The sequence below is a fragment of the Hemiscyllium ocellatum genome, chromosome 22, assembly GCF_020745735.1.
Source record: "Hemiscyllium ocellatum isolate sHemOce1 chromosome 22, sHemOce1.pat.X.cur, whole genome shotgun sequence".
NCBI lineage: Eukaryota > Metazoa > Chordata > Chondrichthyes > Orectolobiformes > Hemiscylliidae > Hemiscyllium > Hemiscyllium ocellatum.
In genome coordinates, this window is record NC_083422.1 from 9,592,087 (window position 1) to 9,611,749 (window position 19,663).

Sequence of the window (19,663 nt, forward strand, 5' to 3'; positions counted from 1 at the left end):
AAGTGCACATTTCAAGGAGAAAGTGAGGTCTGCAGATGCTGGAGATCAGAGCTGAAAATGTGTTGCTGGAAAAGCGCAGCAGGTCAGGCAGCATCCAAGGAACAGGAAATTCAACGTTTCGGGCATAAGCCCTTCATCAGCCCGAAATGTCAAATTTCCTGTTCCTTGGATGCTGCCTGACCTGCTGCGCTTTTCCAGCAACACATTTTCAGCCAAGTGCACATTTGTCAACTCCTTACCACCTGAGAAAGTGGACTCACTGTCAAGAGGAGGAGAAATTATTCGCAAACATTTATCTCAAGAATCTAATTCTTGGACCTTACCTGATTAACTTATCACGTTCATCCTTATTCTCAGCACCTCAGGGAGTGGAAAATTGTGAACTATGTAACGCATCCTCACAATTATTAATAATACTACAGCTACTGCTGTGAGACAGCATATTGTCCAACTCAAACCAACACCTCAACGAAACCGTCCATTTGCAAATTCAAAACTACAAGTGCTTACTTTTGAAATAAGAGTTTAATAATATCGCTTTAAACTAAGAGTGTTCCTTTTGCTATTGAAAGTGAATAATTGATAGAAATATAAGGGTTTGTCCATGCTACTGGCTTAATGCCTCCTGCCTTAACAGCAACAGCAGAGGTCACAATGCAGTGTCTGATGTGTTTCTCCAAACAGGTATTAAACTTGAGTGCCTGGTTCTTTTGTTTGGATGTTTTTGTTTTGAAGCCGAAATTCCCAGTGCATAAAATGAGGCTGGCTCCCTTATGTGTGTACATGCTACCAGCACAACCATGGACTGTGCACCAGCCAAGCAACTGAACACACCCAAGCTCTGGGTCACCTTGTCTAGTTTAACTGCTTTTGGCTTCGACGTAAATGTGGATTGTGCGTGCTCTTACCACATGCTGTTATCTCCCGGTCAGCAGACATTGAAGTGTGACTCAGTGGAAATTCCCAGGTCTGAAGGGTTTACCAACCTTTTCACGTTTCACTGGGCTTTCCTCATGGGCTTGTGACTTCCAGAATCTACACAACTGTCGCATCAAAACACCATTGTTCAAGATTATTTCACGACCCACAACCTTCAAAGGATTTGGTGCCAAACAAAACAATTCTTCTAATGTTTTCCCTGCAATGAACTGTGAGTTTTCTCAATAGGTTAGCCCTGATTAACATGAATTTGGTAGATTTGATTGATAAATCTCTGGGGATTAGATGTACACTCATTAATCCCCATGCAGAATCTGTACTTTTGTGATAAGTGCCTGTTTGCAACACTTGTAGTCATAGCTTTGTGTCGCCATTCACATGACTTTCCCATGTTTACATAGGGTCTTTTATCAACTGTTCAAACAGCTTGGCCACCCAGTCGGGCAGGTATGTGCTGTTTCTGGGAACAAAGCTGGATTCGAATTGGATACTTACTATCTGGTGACCGCAAGGATAGAATGACCCTTGGCTACATTCTTGTAATTGGGTTATCAATCCCACAATTTTTTTTTTCATTTTGATTTATTACTGTCACGTATACAGTGAGAATTCTGCATGCAGTACAGGCAGATCATACCATAAAAGTGCATAAGGGTAAGAGAACAGAGGGAGGAATATAATGTTACTGCTCCGGAGAAGGCACACAAAGAGTGAAATCAAAGTTAAATTTAAAATTTGGGAGGTCCATTCAGAAGTCTAATAACAGCAGGGAAGAAGCTGTTCTTGAATCTGTTGGTATATGTGTGTTTAGGCTTATATCTCCCATCCAACAGAAGAGGTTGGAAGAGATTATAACCACGGTGGGAGGGGTCTTTGATGATGTTGGCTACCTTCCTGAGGCAACAGCAAGTATAGACGAAGTCAGTGGTTGGAAGGTTGGCTTGCATGATGGACTGGGCTGTGTTCACAGCTCTCTGTAGTTTCTTATGGTTTCTTGGACAAGGACATTATCATTGTAGCAAAGCTCGAAGCTTGGTCAAACTAGAAGATACACATTTCCAGGAAGCAACAAACAGAAACATGAGAAAAATGTAAAATGTAAAAATGTAACAGAATCGTCAAGGCCAATGTGAGGGATTAGTCAGTGCCTGAGCCGTCAATGCTGCTTCCTGCAGCATCCATTCCATTTCCTCTAGGCTCCTGCTCTCCTGCTGCTGATGCTCCTGCTGGATGTACTGTATTTTATTTAACAGCTCTGGCATGTGGTGTATTGCTGCTACTGTCACAGTGAGGTAGCACAGTTCAAACATCAGAACTGTCGACATGGCATGTGGGCATCCACCTAATTGGGCACTTCTTTCAAATATGCACCCCGCATGCTCCTCCAGCATTGCGGAGGGGATGTAGGTCCGGCTATTCAAGATGGTGGCACTGGGCACAGTAGGCCTGTCTATTCCAGACCGGCCACTTGCTTCTTCACTCTCTTTCCCATCTTTTTTCTATTTCTTCTTCTTTTCTTCATCTTCCTGATGTCACACGGAGGCATTGACAGTGACTGGAGTGCGGGCACCTGGCTTCATAGGCCCGATGCATGGATTCCTGGAGTTGGTGGTGAGGTATCGGCTGCAGCAACAGTGGCTGCGGTAGGGCCGGGGCAGGGACCAAGCAGGAATCCTGGAGCAGTATTTGGTACCCCAGATGATGAAGATGAGCTCTATTTAAGTATTTTATTTTTATTGGTTTGTACCTCAAAATGGTGCCAGATTGTGGCGACAGAATAATTTTTGCTGTATTACCCAAGATATATGTGACAATATCATTCATTCAGTCATGAACCATTCATTTATAAATCATTCATTCATTCATTAATTCATTCATTTCTGGGGGAAGAAGAGTGTTTACAGTCAGATTTGGAACTGGTAACAACAACCCACCCTTTGAGGAATCAACCATTCAACATTTCCTCAGCCTGGAAGAAATGGGGGAGGCATGGCGATGGGTTTTCAGATGTGTCAGTTACCCAGTTGACTGAGATGAAGACAATATTTCTGTTAGGGGACAAATATCACTGCCAAGAAAGCAAGGATTTGTTTGCGAACATAATTGATTGGCAATGGCTGAAAATCATTTGGTGATGCATATTTGTTGACTGTACGATATGAGAGCTGAATTAGGCCATCCAGCCCATTGAGTCTGCTCCGTCATGAATGCTATCTCAAACCTTAGGGATACTTTTACCTTTGAATAATTTATCAGCTTCCTCGGCTGCATGATAACATCAATTCTAGGGTATTCATCCCCAAATTTGGCATCTTATGCACGATGGATTTGTTGATAAAAGGTCTCTCTGACTGCTCACGTGACAATGTCTGGAGGATCACTCAGCCCTTCCTTGTCTCCAGTTCCACTCTTTCTCTTTGAGCGTACTCGACTAAACCAAAACTCCCACAGGACCCAGAGTTGGAGTAACTGGATCACTCATAACAATGTCTCATGTTCTGTTCCTTGCAAGATAACTGCCAACACTCCCACCATTCCATATGGCTTTGAAGAACAGCAGAAGGTTCTCCATGTCCTGACCAATGTTGATTATTTACTGAATCAACTGTTGTTTGTGGGAGTTTGCTGGTTGCAAATTCGCTCACCAGTAATAACAGTAACTGTATTTATGAGAGATAAGTTTCCATATAAATGTAACCTATTGTGTGCATGTTTCTGTGTGACTATGCCCTCTGTACACAGTTAATTATGGACTGGAAGATAAGCCTGTGCTTAACAGAATCTTGGTTAACATTTATGCAGTATTTAGATATTCACTTGCATTGCTGTAGCCTCCACAGCTGTTGGCCAAAAGCTGGGAGATGGGATTAGTTTAGTCAGATCTTTGTTGGCTGGCATGGACAGGACAGATCGGTGTTGTAAACCTCAGAGTCAATAATGAATCTTAAACAAGCCAAAGACATCAGCATGACCTTTGTGTAAATTTGCTTTAAATTGGTTTTGATCTCAGAAGAAATGTTAGCATGAGGCAAAATTTGCTCCCTGTTACATTACTACAAACTCACCAAATTATTATTTTTTAACACAAATTATCACATACCTCATGTTCCCACAGGTCATTGATTTTATCTGTTTAAATGGATATTAATGTTGCACTTAATTACAAGGTGCTAATTGACAACACACTATCAGGGTGTTTCGCTTGTAGGTTCAACACTTTTGAAGCATCTTCCTCATTTTAAGCTTGAAGTTGGTTAATTATTTATTTGTTACTTAGATCTACCATTCAACCTTTTTTAGCTACATGAATCAGTTCTGGCCAAGCATTGATAACTCCGTTTCTTATTAGTCTTTGTCTTTGCCTCAATTCATGCTGGAGCAATGAATTGAGGTATACTCCCTTGCAATAGACAAAGTGCCTATGCTCATCCTCCACTGCTTTTCAGGAACTTAAATAAGGTGAACACAACGGTGTGAGTATAAGGGTTTGGATCTACAGAACAACATTGTATGTAAACATGGCAAGGTGATTCTGAACGGTGTAAGAAAGAAAGAAATGTGACGATAAAGGAGGATCTGTCAGGCATAATTGCAAACACGTTCAAAAAATCAATTTACATTTGTGTAGTCCCTTTAATGTCCCATGGCTCCACAGGAGCATTCTCAGATTTTAATTCACAAGGTGAGTATCATTGGCTGGACCAGCATTTATTCTCCATCACAGTCAATCACATTGCTGTGGGTCTGGAGTCACATGCTGACCAGACCAGATAAGGACAACAGTTTGCTTCCCTGAAGGACACAGGCAACCAGATGGGCTTGTCCCCTGACAGTAAGCAATGGCTTCACTGTCCTCATCAGTGTCTTATTTCCAGGTTTTTATTGAATTCAAATGGGCAGGATTCAAATCCAGATCCCCAGACCTGGTCTCTGGATTACTAGTGACAGTACAGCTAGGACATTGCTCACTATTAAATGGTGACGTTCGACCCTGAGCCTGTGTGAGAGGTAGCAGGAAAGGTGAAGAGAGCAAAGATGTAAAGGAAGACAAAGAGAATTTTGGAGGTCATTCCAGAGTTAAGAACCTCATTTTCTGAAGATCGTAAAGGCGCAGTAGTGAAAATGGGAGATGTGTGAGAAGCTTGAATTTAAAGAGGATGTTTAAACAAGGGATGTGGAGGGGGCAGTGGAGATTCAGAATGCTGGTCCTCAGATGTTGCCTTCTGCAATTCATCATCTTCTTCAAATCAAATCAATGCCATAAAAATGGCCTTTGTCAAATGGTGTGAGTCCTCACTGTGAGAAAATTGGTTCTTATAAACCTGAATGGACAGCAAGAATACACCTCAGGCCTTGGTGTCTCACAATCTCCTCACAATCACAGCGTAAGTGGTGACACAGGTACTCAGTGGTTAGCACTCACAGCGCCAGGGAAATGGGTTTGATTTCAGCCGCGGGTGACTGTCTATGTGGAATTTACATTTCTCCCCGTTTCTGCATGGGTTTCCTCCGAGTGCTCCGGTTTCCTTCTATAGTCCGGGCGACTGTCTGTGTCCAGTTTGCTCATTCTCCACATCGGCTTCCTCTGGGTGCTCCGGTTTCCTTCCACAGTCTAAAGATGTGCAGGTCAGGTGGATTAGCCAGGCTAAATTGCCCATAGTGTCCAGAGTGTGCAGGCTGGGTTGATTGGCCATGGGGAATGCAGGGTTGTGGGTGTGGGTCTCAGTGGGATGCTATTCCGAGGTTCGGCGTTGACTTGTCAGTTTGAATGGCCTGCTTCCACACCATAGGGATTCCGTGTAAGGGTGTTTTGATCTTGAAACTGCTCCTTAAATGACAAGATCAAAAATCAAACAACACTAGGCTATAGGCCAACAGGTTTATTTCGAAGCACTAGCTTTCGGAGCATTGCTCCTTCCTCTCGTGTGATAGGCAGGTAGAAGACACAGTATTTATCAGCAAAATGTTGACAACTTTGAAACCAGCTGCCCTTGTTGAATCCTTAATTAACAAGAACATTACTTAGTCTTTATTGGCTAGTGCCCAGTTCTTGTTCCATTTAGTTGAGGGAGGTTAGCTGTAATGGGTAAGAGGTGTAACTGTGAGACTCATATCAAGGCATGATCAACTACAATTTTACCGACTCCACGTTCTAATCAAGTTATGAATGTATCCACAATTTTATCCATGAGGTCAGAGAACAGGGGCCATGAGACCTGAGTACAGAGGCCATGAGGCCTGACTACAGGAGCCATGAGACCTGAGTACAGGAGCCATGAGGCCTGAGTACAGGGGTCATGAGACCTGAGTACAGGGGCCATGAGACCTGAGTACAGAGGCCATGAGGCCTGACTACAGGAGCCATGAGACCTGAGTACAGGAGCCATGAGGCCTGAGTACACGGGCCATGAGACCTGAGTACAGGGGCCATGAGACCTGAGTACAGGAGCCATGAGATCTGAGTACACGGGCCATGAGGCTTGAGTACAGGAGCCATGAGACCTGAGTACAGGGGCCGTGAGGCTTGAGTACAGGGGCCGTGAGGCCTGAGTACAGGAGCCATGAGACCTGAGTACAGGGGCCATGAGGCTTGAGTACAGGAGCCATGAGACCTGAGTACAGGAGTCATGAGGCTTGAGTACAGGGGCCGTGAGGCCTGAGTACAGGAGCCATGAGGCCTGAGTACACGGGCCATGAGGCCTGAGTACGAGAACCATGTGGCCTGAGTACGAGAACCATGATGGTCTCCTTGCATGGCCTGAAAAGAGGTGCTGCTAACAGGAGCCCGGTTGAGACTAGGCTTGGCAAAGTGAGTTGATCTTTGACCTCATACTCCTTCCTCCCCTTTCTGAGGTCCAGTTGAGTGCAGGGGACAATTTTCACTGGTTCCTGAGCAGCATCCTCCTGTTGTCTGAAGTCCTGTTCCTGCTTCAGGCTGGACACTGAGTCCATCCGGGAATCCCATCCTGAATATGGAAATGAAGTTAGAGGTGGGTGGTAGGGGGTATAGTTGCAGGGAGGGGATGTAGGATTGTTGCTTGGTGGGAGGGTGTTAGTTGGCTAGTCGATGGGGGCGAGTGCGGGGTAGGGTGGGGTATGGTGCAGTCTAGCCAGGAACCAGTCAGATCTGCTTGCTGTGGGAGGAGGGTGCACAGTTGCGTTCTGCTGGTTGATCACTGAGCTGGTTCTGCTACTAAACTGTGTAATGTGTCCATGGTCAGTGTGTGGTTATGTCCCACCCCAATGGCTGAAGTTTCTAGCCTGAGCATGGTATCAGAGACATTCCCAGGGTGTGCGGTGGAGGCAGAAATCAGTCCACCCAAAGTTTAAACCTAACCAGAGATTTCCAATTCCGTTTGTACATTAGGACTTTTACTTCTGGCCTGAGCGGATTACCATCTATGACGAGGTTAACCAGACTAGGCCTGTACCCTCTGGAGTTTAGAAGAATCAGAGGTGACTTAAATGGAACAGATAAGATCCTGAGGAGATTTGACCAAGTGGATGTGGGAAGGATGTTTCCTCCTGCAGGAGAATCCATGACTAGGAGTCATCGTTTAAAAATAAGGAGTTGTTCACACAAGGTAAAGGTGAGGAAACACTTTTTTTCTCTTAGAGGGTTGTGGATCTTTGGAATTCCCTTCCTCAAAAGGCAATGGATGTGGAATCTTGAAATATTTTTAAGGCAGAGGTAGATAGATTCTGGATTCGCAAGGGGATGCAAGATTATCGGCCACTTGCAGGAGTGTAGAGTCGAGGTAAAAATCAGATCAGCCATGACTTTAATGAATGGCTCAGCAGGCTGAGAGGCCTAATCCCGTTCCCAGCCCTACGTTCATGTGTTGGTCTGGATATGCATCTTTCAGCTTGTTTCCCAACCCTGATGATGTGGTAACTGAACGACCTGGGCCAGTGTTTCTTTTCAAAAGGTTTAGTTCAACGGGTTGTTCTTCCATTAGTTTCACCCTAGCCTGGGGAGGCCATTATTCTCCATATTGAGATACTCTCAGCCAGCAACCTCTCAAGGCAGGGGCCTGAGGAGACCTGATTGCAGATCAAAGCATCTTCTTTTCTCTTTAGCTCAAGCATCTCTCTCAAAAAACACCAGGTTATAGTCCAACAGGTTTAATTGGAAGCACACTAGCTTTCGGAGTGACGCTCCTTCATCAGGTGATTGTGGAGGGCTTGATCGTAACACAGAATTTATAGCAAAAATTTGCAGTGTGATGTAACTGAAATTATACATTGAAAAATTGATTGTCTGTTAAGCCTTTCGTCTGTTAAGCCTTTCGTCTGTTAGAATACCGTGATAGTTTCACTTCTTTCATGTGTAAATCACAAAACCTTTTTTTTAAAAGTTACATTCTCGGGTTAGCTGTTAACAATGGTGATAGCTAGACAATATGTTGAAAGTGTTGGCCCCCTGTGTTCTCTGTCTATGCCATGATGTTTAGATTGATTCTAATCTAAAAAGTGAGATAACGGAGTTCTACATGAATGTATGCAGTTTTTGAACGAAGTACAATGTAACCCTACAAGTACAAATTCACCCCACAAAATATATGTGTGCATGTGGGTCTTTGTCTGTCTGTCTGAGATGGTGTGTGTGTGTGTGTGTGTGTGTGTGTGTGTGTGTGTGTGTGTGTGTGTGTGCAGAGTGTCTGAAGTCTGTGAGGGGGTGCATATGTGAGTGTGGGAGTGTGTGTGGGTACACACACACACACTTTCTCACACTCACAACCCCCACCCCAGACAGACACACACACACAGACAGACAAAGACCCACATGCACACATATATTTTGTGGGGTGAATTTGTACTTGCAGGGTTACATTGTACTTTGCTCAAAAACTGCATGCATTCATGTAGAACTCTGAGCTCAAAAACTGCATGAATTTATGTAAAACTCTGTTATCTCACTTTTTAGATTAGAATCAATCTAAACATCATGGCATAGACAGAGAACACAGGGGGCCAACACCTTCAACATATTGTCTAGCTATCACCATTGTTAACAGCTAACTTGAGAATGCAACTTTAAAAAAAAGGGTTTTGTGATTTACACATGAAAGAAGTGAAACTATCACTGTATTCTAACAGACGAAAGGTTTAACAGACAATCAATTTTTCAATGTATAATTTCAGTTACATCACACTGCAAATTTTTGCTATAAATTCTGTGTTACGATCGAGCCTTCCACAATCACCTGATGAAGGAGCGTCGCTCCGAAAGCTAGTGTGCTTCCAATTAAACCTGTTGGACTATAACCTGGTGTTGTGTGATTTTTAACTTTGTACACCCCAGTCCAACACCAGCATCTCCAAATTATGACTCTCAAAAAACTGCATTGTTGATGCTTTCAGAAAGCTGCTGTGACACTTTATTTGCTTAATTCTCAATTCAGTTTGTTAGAACATTACAGTTAATCCCAAGTAACAAGATAAAATCCTTTGAAGGTATTCAGCTCTTGTTCCTCAATTGTTTATTTGTGTTTTAAGCTGTTCTCACACATGCTGAGTTGAAAAGACGATTTGCTGTCCAATTTATGCCATGCTGGAGTGAACTATGTGATGATAGCAAAGCTAAACTTTTGCCTTTCAACAAGGAAAATTTTCATGGGTACAGTCTTTCAGCATAAATCATTCCTCCTAACCCCTCTCCACTGTCCATCCACAATCCTGGTGCCAGGGGTGAACAATTCCTCGATTTTATGATCTTGGATTCCCCACTTGCCTGCAGTTCTAACAACACGCAAGAAGCTTGACGCCATTTTAGGACAAAGCTGAATGGCACTCCATCAATAATCACTCCTGGCAGCATTGGTGCCCCACAATGCATTGCAATAACTCACCAACACTCCTCCGGCTTTACTTTTCAAACACATGACCGCCACCATCTGGAAGGACAAGAGGCGGCAGCTGAATGGGAAGACCACCCCCTACTAGTTCTCATTCAAGGCTCTCGTCATCCTGCCTTGAAATATATATTGTCACTGGATCAAAATCCTGGAGCTCTCTCCCTAGAGGCTATCCTTAGATCACAAAGACCACAGTGGCTATATGAAGGCAGCTCACCACCACCATACTGTCATAGCCACTAATACCCACATCCCACGAACAAACTAAAGCAAAACACAAAGTTGACAAGGCTCAGAACAGATACAACAATATTACAAATGAAAGAAAGCCAATGATTAAGAAATGTAAAGATCTAATGAAGAAGTTCATAGTGTAGAATAATTAGCATGACTCATGGTAGTAACTTCCTGAAGAAGGGCTTATACCCAAAACGTCGAATCTCCTGTTCCTTGGATGCTGCCTGACCTGCTGCGCTTTTCCAGCACCACATTTTCAGCAGTAACTAACTTAGCCAACGGACAGTTAATGAAAAAAATTATGAGGTGGAGGATAAGAAAGAAATAAAATCATACTTTTCAAATGGCAATGGTCCATGAGTTAATGGTAACCTTCCATGCATTAAGAAAACAAGACAAACTATGCCAAAACAATAGCAATATATCAGAAGATGGCATACAAGTGACAAATAAGAAACTTAAAACACTTGCCTCAACTCTCACTCTGCCAAATATGGGTGAAGAAATTTAAATCACAGAATCACAAAGGTGCCATGGTACAGAAGACAGCCATTCGGCCTATCTTGCTTGCACTCGCTCATTCAATGAGAAGCCAGTGCACACTGACTGTTAAACAAATTGACACAGGGAATCAAGCTCTTGTGCCAAGGGTTCTCACTGTCAAGAGCTGGCACTTTGTCTCAGAGTAAAGCACTAACTGTGCACTTGTTAAAGGTAGATCAGGGTGTGAGTTAGCCATTTTGGAAAGGTAGGCAGGCACTGGTGATTTAACACCTGTTCTGGGCTCTACCCACACCAGACACTCACCAGAGCTCTTTTGACAGCACTGTCCAAGAACCACTACCACCTCAAAGAACAAGACAGCAGATACACAGAAATACCACCACATGCAAGTTCTCCATCAAGCCATTCACCATTTCTTCATTTCTGCTGCCTCAAAACCTTGCATCACTGCCCCCTAGCTGCTCTGTGAGGGTCCCTACACCATACGGACTGCTGTGGTTTGACAAGCCAGCTCACCATCACTTTCTCAAGGGCAATTAGGGATGGGCAATAAATGTTGATCCAGCCAATGACACTCACATTCCATGAATTTAAAATAAATTCAAAGTTAACATTGAATTCATCCATTCATCCTCCTCTGCCAACATTTTACTCTGCCAGCTGAAACATTTTTATCTCTGCCTCGGGGCTGGTCTAATTCATTTTCACATGATCCACCTCCTCTGTGCTTGAACTCCTGCCAGCCCAGCTTCTGAACATCAACAAAGTCTGTTCACACCAAGGCCAGCTTGAGGAAACTCACCTCAGCTAAGGACAGAGAGATCATTGATCAAGTTGATGATTTTTTTTCATTCTAGAGAGCATACATTTTCATTGTAAATAATCCATAAGTATTGGGACCTCTCCTCAAATCCACTGCCACCTTCCTTCTTCTGAAAACGGTTTGGGTTCCTGCTGGAGCCTATGTCCACTGCAGATTCATGGAGCCGGTGGCGGAGGCAAGTTTGGGACCAGTACGAGATTGGGCAGCATCGGTGAGGTGGGCCCAAGGTGGACTCTTGGCGGCAGCAGAGTTGGTTTGGGCCAGTATGGTACCCGATGAGGCCCGGTGAGAACTCGGAGTGACGAGGGCATTGGTGGAGATGAGATGGCACCAAAGAGCGGTGACTCTTATTCTGGCACTGGAGTTGCGGTGAAGGGGACCCATGGCTGGCCACCAGGTCAATGGGCCAGGGCAGAGCACCGAACAAGAAAGATTGTAAAATTGACCACTATTTTTTTATTTTCTGCCCTCTCCTGTACCATTAGCACCTTTGTGATTCTATGATTTAAATTTCTTCACCCACATGTGACAGAGCAAAATTTGGGGCAATTTCTATGTTTTGATTTACTTTTCTGTGCTTTAAAATGGCGCCACAGAGTGGCTACACTGTAGAATACTTCTCGCTGCGTTTCATAACAAAAGACACATGACAATAAATGGATAAATAAGTACAAACCCTCCTCCAACCTCTTCAATGACCCACAACCTTGACCTTCTCTCTCATGGCTTATTCATGCATTGATCCTATCCATTCTATGTTCATCTCATTGGCTTGTCCCCTCCCTAGCTCCACACCCTACCCACAGAATCAGGAATAGGCATCAAAATCAATGATGGGATGTGTTGTGATTCTGACCAAACATTCACATTTGTAACATCAAAGCCACCCTTATAACTCCACTCATTAACTCTGAGCTAGACCTTTTCTCCCTTCTCTTCCCCTGACCATTCAGCTAGGTTGAACCCAACAATATATTTAATTTCTGCTATATAATGTCAGTCATCTTTACCCTATGTCACCACTTTAGGTGCTGAATGTTTATCCCCTGTCAGGTTCAACTTTGGCAAATCTGTATTTGCTGTCCCCTATCCTCATCTTCAATTAATTTCAACTTGCCAAAAACTAAATCCAGTTCAGTACTAAGTTCTCACTCACCTCTGAACCCCACTATCTATTCCAGAGGAAGTGGTGGGTGTGGGTACAATTTGAATAGGAGAGGTTTGGAGGGATTTGGACCAAGCGCAGGCAGGTGGGACTAGAATGGCTTGGGATTATGGTCGGTGTGGATTGGTTGGACTGAAGGATCTGTTTCCATGCTGTATAACTCTATGGCTGTATGGTGTTTTGGGTGCACTTTGAAGTAAAATAATTACTTCTCAGTGGCATTTCATGCTGCCTGTGTTTCCTCCTCTTGCTCTTGTTACAATTGGTTCCTGGGCAAGTTTGCTGTAGCAAATAGATTGTGGTATTTGGAAGGGAGCAGTATGCGAAGTATGGAGAAACTGCAGGGAGTTGGCACTGGGTGATGATGTTTGTTTGAAGTGCTATTACAGGCACCTTTTATGTGGTAACCAATCTGTGATTCTGTGATCATTACAGCCGTTAACATAAGTGAGGCTGGTCATGCTGACAGTGACAGTTGGAGATTCTACAATAAGCTTAAGAGGAGTTTATCCACTTTCCTCCAACAATGGCTTTGCTGACTTGTTTTCAGCAATCAGTGAGTGAAACTTTATTTCTTTTCTGTTTCTACAATGTCAAGAGGAAATTCTCAGCTGTGAGACTTCAAAACAGTGCAACCTGAACCTTAGCACAGTCACACAGCACTCTATTGTTTAAAAGCCAGGGTTTGTAGCTGGCATTTAACTCTCTTGTGTATTCTTGGAAGAGCATTCCTTCAATTGCTATCATGTCTACATTCAGGGGACGCAGCCCATAGGAATGGACGGGTTGGACAGAAGGGTCTGTTTCCATGCTGTACATCTCTATAACTCTATAACGAGATGGTTTTCCACTGAGAGGTGAAAATGTGTCATTCGAATGTGAGACTGGAACCAACTGAGTCATACCTGATCCAATGGAGAATATGGTCTCTTTTATGTTCCATAAGGTAAAAGTTCAGAAAGGATTTATGCTGTGCAGTATATTAAACTCCACCATAACTGATGATGCTATACAGTCTTGGATGGAGATATCAGGAGGACAGTTCTGGATTTTGAAGGGCTCACGTTTGTTAATATGTCTCCCAGTGGTCCTAATTATTTAACAAGCTAATGTAAATTGTACCTATTTGTTACCATGCAATGTCGTTAGATCCTGTTCAGATTCTCTTCTTGATAAGACTCACTAGTGGTTGGTCTTCTCCCCTGTAAGCTAAATAGACCACAGTCAAGGGAAGAGGACTGGTGGCAGTATCCTTCCATTTACAAACACCACACCTTCAATCTCGTTCAAATGCACAGATTAAGTTGTTAGCAAAATCGCTTGCTCAATGGAAGTGCTAAATGCTCAATGTGTTTGTGAATTTCCTATACTCTGTACTTTCTTTGCAAGCTGCTGTTCCAAAATCTGATGTAACACTCGTAAGTTTCACATCTTTAATGGAATCATTCAAATGGACTGGGAATGTTGGTGATAGCTATGTGCTGCAGTGATACAATCATGAAAAATTGGAGCAATTCCTTTCAATTCTCGCTTCTTTTCAGAACATAAATACATCCGTTGTTCATTTCTTATAAAACATTAATGTGGAGGATGTTATAGAAGCCTAGTGATGGTGAATTGGGGCAGAATTGGATGTGGTCTGGCAAAACCCATCTTCATTGATTTGTTGCAGCTTTTATGCCATTGCCAAGTGTTGAGGTAAGTTTCTCACTGGGCAGCGGTGAGCTACCAATTACAGGGAATTATTCCTTGATGATAACCGGCCTACCAGGACATTCCACCTATTGACATTCAACTTCCTGTCTTACCAAACAAACTAAATGTTAAGAATTCTTGGCATGGATGTCACAGCAAGTACCAGTGACATCAGCTCACCGTGGGCTCCAAATGTCCTTCTTGGTGGACTAGGCCATGGCATCTCAGGGCATGCTCCATTGGCACCAATTACTCACCACATTCATGGATATTGGCATCTAACATATGCCAGCCTTTATGAACCCTCCAGGCACATCTCCAATCCACTTACAGGATGTATCTGCCCTGTAATGCTGTACCTCTGACTGTACCAGTAACTCTCACTGTAATGCTGCAGCGAGGACATTGTGTGTCCAGGGACACACAACCAGCTCATGGACTGGACCAAGCTGCACCTCTGGACTCATCATTTGCTGTCAACATGCATATTGACTCTGAGGCCTACCTGGATACCCGCAGCATCCTTACCTTGCCTTTTGGTATTTCCCACCCCTCCTCCTAACCAGAGATATCAGGTTCACAGTACAGCCACATTTCCATTCCATTTAGAGAAAGCACAAGTCCAGGAAACTTGTGATGCTTTTCGGCAAGTCTGGTTACAATCAAGTCAGTCTTTACTCAACGGCCCCATCCCTGCACATCAAGGGCAGCCTCCAATACCAGACAAAGGGTTTGGACATGATCAGTGAGCCACTTGGGGCAGTCAAAGTCAGTATCCTCTCCATTTATCAGTAAGGGGTGAGTCAAACCTTGACTCTTTCCATCCTATTGTGGGCTGTCTTCTTCCTGGAATGAGAGAGGGGTGGGTATTGAGGGAGAAGTTCCTGTCCTGAGTGAGTGAGTGGGTGGCATGCTGGGTTAGTGGTGTCGGAGGTTGGGGTGGGTGACAGCGAGAGAGGGAAGAAGTTGCAGACGACAGTGGGAGTGGGAGAGCATGAGTCTTGGGGGAAGGCGGGTGCAGCAGCAGAGAGAGAGAAAGTATGAGGTATCTGACTGAAGATCAAGCACTTGCATCAGTGGAATGGATAACATCATTGGCTTTCTTCCTGCAGGATGGTGCAGTCCTTTGAGATGGCTGTGACTGCTTTAACCTGGGTGACAAACCTGAACCAGGTTGGCATGCTCTGGTGTTATGGCCTCTGCTGTTGATTCTGGGGCAAAAGGGCATTTCCCCTCTGCACTGCCCTGTCCAAGTCTCTGTCCACAAGGCAGGGTGCCAAATCTCTCCCATCTACCCCATCCCAGGCAAATGTCAGGATCTGTGTGCGGGCAGCTCTGGGTTGACAGGGGGAGTGCACAACAGGCTTTTAAAGATGGCAACAGACGAGGGATGCCGGTCTATCCCAGCAATGGCGAGTTATTTTTGGGGACGGGGCTCAGTAACATGAGGCTAGACTTGGATGAGAGTGATGCCGAGGGGTGGGTTAGATATTTGTTCAGGTGAGATACAGCGAGAAAACATGCTAGGCCATCGAGCGAAAATATCGCCAAAAAACTCAACATAACTTACACTTTACCAAGAAGAAGATTTAGCCCTGTGACATTGTGTTAAATAGGTCAGTACAGAAAGCAGTGTTAACAGATAAAGCATGATAAAGACATATATAGAATACCATTCGAGAATGGTTACATTGCAGATGGAGGGTATTTAGCTAGTCCTATTTCGTACCTTTACCTCTGCAGCCACAACAATCTTTTCCATTTCTGGGGCTTATTCAGTTTCCCTTTGAAAGCCACCAACGAATTTTCCTCCACTACCATTTCAAGGAGTGAATGTCAGACTACGATCACCCACCGTGCAAAAAAGATTTTATCCTTCCACTGCTAACACTTGAGATTTGTGCCCAGAATTTCTACAGTATGGAAGAAGGACCATTCAGCATCCCACCCAGAAATCCTCCATTTCCCATGGCCAATCCAGCTAATCTTTGGACCGTGGGAGGAAGCTAGAGCACCCAGAGAAAACCCACACAGGTACAGAAAGAGCATGCAAACTCCACACAGACACCCAAGGGTAGAATTGAACCTGGGCCCCTAGTATTATGAGACAGTAGTGCAACACTGGGCCACCTTGGTTCTCAGCTATACTTACCTGTACTTGGACACTATTGTGAGTGTTCTGTTGTGTGGGAGTGTCAATATGAATGACTGAGACTCATGTTCACCTTTCTGTTTGAAATCACACACAATATGTTGACTATTTATAAAGCTGAACAGGAAAAGACAAAGACATCCCTACATTTCTGAAAATGAATAAACAAGAAAGTCTTGGATCTTTTAAGAAGAATTGTTTTATATTTTTAATGATCATTCAAGAATTATAACTGCACTCTGTAATTGTCATGGATGGGAAGGGGATATAAATCTAAGCACAAAATCCTAAGGCTGCTTTTACACAATAGACAGAGTTCCGACTCCAGGTTTTGGGCATTAATGTGAAGCAAATCTGATTTACACAACCCTGTAATGTAGAGGCAAACTTAATAACAGAGAAAATTGGTGAGCACAATGGCAAATTTAGAATTGTGCTGGAGGGTTTATCCATAACAAATATTTATATGCTAAAGTAGGATGTGTTTGGTTTTCAGTTTAAATACAGGGAACTGATGTGAAGTTTACATGAAGCAGGCTCTGCTGTAGTCAGTGGGGATACTACACCCTGGAAATATTTTTGATGTTTTCAGGGAATTCAGTATCCAATCGCGCCCAGTGCATGTGACTGCCTGCTCACGTGAAAGATTATTCCAGTGCCCTCATGGAAAAATAGAAACTGGCACATAGAGAAAACAGGAAATGAGCCAACCCGGATTTTATTGTTTCAGAAGGGAGCTGAAGCCAACAGTGAGGTTTGATCTTCTCAAAGGTTACTGCAGTGTGTGGTAAGCACAGTTGCTTGGGTGAGTGCTATGTTTGAGAGGACTGTGTCAAAGATAAAAAAAAATGGTGCATTACAGGTGCAGTTCTAGTCACCATAAAAGGTGTTTTCAAATTTCATGCCTATGTTCTGTAAAGTTCAGCTGATTAACATTGAGAAATAACGTGGCAGATATTCTGTGTTGGAAGCTTGCTTGATTTTGTTGTTGACATCACAGTGCAGTCAGGAATTTAGTTACATGTAAAGCTGCCTATAATTTGTGAACAACAGAGTATGTAGAGTTTGATATTTTGCTGGATTTTGTTATAACTATGTGCACGAGTCCTTGAAGCAACACTGTAGTCATATAAAATGAAAAGCGGTGCAACAGGTTTTGCATGTAATGCAGTATTTCAGCCAGAGGTGGTAGCTATTTCAAGTCCCTTGAAGATCAGCACCATACGGTACGATTTCTGAGCACCTTCCCTTCATGTGGTTGCAACTTTCAGTACTTAAAGCTTGGACGGTTTTCTCTCACTAAGGCTTACGTCACTGTCTGATGTTGCTCTTTTTAGCCTCCACATTCTTCCCATGTCATGGTTGCAGCAGTGCAAGCCATCCCGAAGTGTGTATGTTGTGTTGTCCTCTGAGAGTGCATGACAAAGATTCTGCAATTGCACTGACGCAATAGACAATAATGTGTGTTTGTTTGCGTGTGTGGGCTCCTTAGACCAGTGCTCTGATTAACTAACAATAGTTTTCTCACTCCTATGTTTTGGATGCTGCGTTCAATAGGGCGGAGTAAGTAATCTTTTCTGCTGCGTTTGCTTTTTGAGAAACTTTAAGTGACAATGTTTGTGGAAAAGAGTTACTATTCACTTTTGAGGAATGCATAAAGAAAAATTAGGTTTACAACCAGGCATAAGGCTTTCAAACTTAAATTATCCTTCCAGAATTTGTTAATATTAGCATTGTATTCAATTTAAATCTGAGATTAGCATATGTTGAGTATGAAATGGCTGCGGCTTTTGTATATGGAATTATTGTTGTGCTACTCTGTGTAGAAATGCTAATAAATATCTTATTATTGTGGCCTAAGCCCATTGAATGTAATTGCTGGAATCTGCTGAATGACTAGTCTCAAGGTCAAGTAAAGTGATAAGATAATATTATAATTTTAAAACATGATTAGAAGTATTTTCACTTCAGCCCCCTGAGTGTTAGTTAACCAGACAGAAGTGACATATCTCGCTTATTGATAAAGCATTTACTCTGGTATTCAGTAATTAAAGTACAAGTTGTAATTGTAGATGTATTTTTTACTTAATTTGGAAAGCAGTTTTAAAATAGTTTTCAGATCACATCGCTTTAAGTTGAGCCCAATGACACCAACTTCAGTGAGTCTTATAATATCTAGGGGACACAGCTTTAAATTAAGGGGTGGTAGGTATAGGACAGATGTTAGGGGTAGATTCTTTACTCAGCGGGTTGTGAGTTCATAGAATGCCCTGCCAGTAGCAGTAGTGAACTCTCCCTCTTTATGGTCATTTAAGCGGGCATTGGATAAGCATATGGAGGTTATTGGGCTAGTGTAGGTTAGGTAGACTTTGGTCGGCGCAACATCGAGGGCTGAAGGGCCTGTACTGTGCTGTATTTTTCTATGTTCTATGTTCTATCTTGTATTGTAGTAGCTACTGAACTTAAAGGGACAGAAGTAGGCCATTCAGTTCATTGTATAGCAATCGGGCCTTCTATCAGCTGTTCTCATTTTCCAAGGGGTAGCCATGATTCTTGTTAGTTACCTTTCTTTATCTCCTCCTGTCATTCACCCATCCTTCTTCCAATCAGATTGTACTTAAGCATCCCGGCTTCCCATCCGGTTTCAAGCCTTCCTCTTCTCCTTCATAGCAGTGCGACCTCCCTTTGCCTCCTCACCTCCCATCACTCACCTCCCATCACTCACCTCACCACATTTCCTCTCTCTCCAATAACAATCACCAGACCATTTCAACCTCTGCACAGCTACTTTCTTCGATGCTCCTCAATGTCAGTGACCTCCTGAGGTGGTCATTCCTGATCTTATCCTTTCTCATTATTCTCCACATCTATTTCAGCATCCAAATCTCAGTAATATCCAATTGTTCCTCTCTTATAGAGTCATAGGCATAGATATAGACATTTCAGTCCAATTCCTCTCGATGTTTCAGAATTACATAACAACCTCTGTCTCACAACCGCTTTGGATACTTTCCTGTCAAAATAATACTCCATTGAACTTCTTCCAATTACTCCATCCAGCACAAATCCATTTGATAAGGCATCGCATAAAAATTATTGTGACTAATAAAAGTACATTGTATAAATAGTAATATATTGGCATGGATAGAAGATTGGTTAGCTGGTAAGAAACTGGATGGAGGCATCAGTGGGTCATTTTCTGGTTGGTGTTATGTAACGAATGGTGCACCACAGGGGTCAGTGTGGATACCTGGCCTTTTTATCATTTTTATAAATGACTCATGATGTCG

At 43.2% G+C, this 19,663-nt stretch overlaps 1 protein-coding gene across 7 annotated transcripts in view; it reads left to right on the forward strand.

The window, feature by feature from the left end:
* Positions 1–1,033: 1,033 nt before the first annotated feature.
* Positions 1,034–19,663, forward strand: part of fam13c (family with sequence similarity 13 member C) — a 138,469-nt gene continuing 119,839 nt past the window's right edge. For 5 of the 7 annotated variants that reach the window (XM_060842322.1, XM_060842325.1, XM_060842328.1 and 2 more), the window contains exon 1: positions 17,069–17,160. The gene's annotated coding sequence lies outside the window, so the exon portion shown is untranslated. Of the gene's footprint in view, positions 1,151–17,068; positions 17,161–17,872; positions 17,937–19,663 lie in introns of those variants that run through there. The other 2 variants (XM_060842323.1, XM_060842324.1) reach the window with 2 other exon arrangements.